Here is a 1,683-nt window from a genome sequence, read left to right on the forward strand (position 1 = left end):
TTGTGTAAATCTTTATATTCAAAAATATACACAAAATGTAATGCCAGTACTCCTTTAACATTTTTTAATGATTGAGATAGAATTCACATAACATAAAATTCACACTTTAAGTGCACAATCTAGTAGTTTTTAGTATAGTCACAAAGTTGTGCAACCATAACCACTATCTAATTTCAGAACATTTTTTATCACCCATAAAAAATTCCCATGCTCATTAGCAGTCCTTCACCATTCTCCTCTCCCTCTGGCCGTAGCAACCACTAATCTAGTTTCTTTATGGATTTGCTTATTCTGGACATTTCATAAAAATGGATTCATAAGATATGTGACCTTTGCATATCTGTTTTCTTTGACTTAGTGTAATGTTTTCAAGGTTCATCCATGTTGTAGTATGAGTGTTTTATTCCTTTTTATTGTCAAATAATATTCTATTGATACCACATTTTATTTATTCATTATTCAGTTGATAAACATTTGGATTGTTTCTACTTTTTGGCTATTATGGATAATGCTGCAGTGAACATTTGTGTACAAGTTTTGTGTGGACATATATTTTCATTCTGCTTGCGAATATATCTAGAGATAGAATTGTGGGATCATATTGTAACTCTGTTTAGTTTTTTGAGATGTCAAATGATTTTCCAAAATGGCTGCATCATTTTACAATCCCTCAAGCAATGTACAAGGGTTATTATTTTTCGATATCCTTGCCAATACTTCATATTTTCTGTCTTTTTTATCATGGAAGTGGTATATCATTGTGATTTTAATTTGTATTTCCCTACTGTGTACTATGTTGAGCATCTTTTCATATGCCTTTTGTATATCTTTGGGGAAATGTCTGTTCAAGTCCTTTGTCCATTTATAAAATTGGTTTATTTGTGGTTTTATTGTTGATTTGTAAGAATGCTTTATATATTCTGGATACAAATCCCTTGTCAGATATATGCTCTGCACATATTTTCTCTCATTCTGTGGGTTGTGTTATAATGTTCTTGATGGTTTCATTTTAAAGCATAAAAGTTTTTAATTTTGATCAAGTCCATTTTGTCTATTTTTTCTTTTGTCACTTCTGCTTTTAGTGTCATAACTAAGAAACCATTGCTTCATCCATGGTCAGCAAAATTTATGCCTATGTTTTCTTCTAAGAGGTTTATAATTTTAGCTTTTACATTTAGGCCTCTGATCCATTTTGAGTTGACTTGTGTATATGTTTTGAGGTATGGGTCCAAATTCATTCTTTTCTTTGTAGATATTCAGGTATCTTAGCACCATCTATTGAAAAGATCATTCCCCTTTCCCCACCCCCCACCATCGAATTGTCTTGGCACCACCCTTGTTGAAACAATTGACCATAAATGTATGAGTTTATTTCTGGACTTCCAATTCTGTTTCATTTATCTGCATGTCTGCCCTTATGCCAGTATCACACTATCTTGATTACTATAGTTTTGGAGTAAGTTAATAAGTTTTGAAATTGGAAAGTATGAGTCTTCCAACTTTGTTTTCTTTTTTCAAGATCGTTCTAGGTCTTTCTGAATTTTAAAATCAGCTTGTCATTTTCTACAAGAAAGGCAGGGATTTTGACAGGGATTGTGTTGACTCTATAGATCAATTTGGGAAGTATTTCCACCTTAAGAATATTACATTCTTTGAAGCCTAGAACATGAGATGTCTTTCCAT

General features: G+C 32.0%; 1 protein-coding gene across 1 annotated transcript in view; it reads left to right on the plus strand.

Annotated features, from left to right (window-relative positions):
- The window catches only part of EML5 (echinoderm microtubule associated protein like 5), a 186,729-nt gene that overhangs the window by 27,630 nt on the left and 157,416 nt on the right, over positions 1-1,683 (plus strand). The gene's annotated exons all lie outside the window — the stretch shown is intronic.

The sequence above is a fragment of the Propithecus coquereli genome, unplaced genomic scaffold, assembly GCF_000956105.1.
Source record: "Propithecus coquereli isolate 6110/MARCELLA unplaced genomic scaffold, Pcoq_1.0 Scaffold152, whole genome shotgun sequence".
Classification (NCBI taxonomy): Eukaryota; Metazoa; Chordata; class Mammalia; order Primates; family Indriidae; genus Propithecus; species Propithecus coquereli.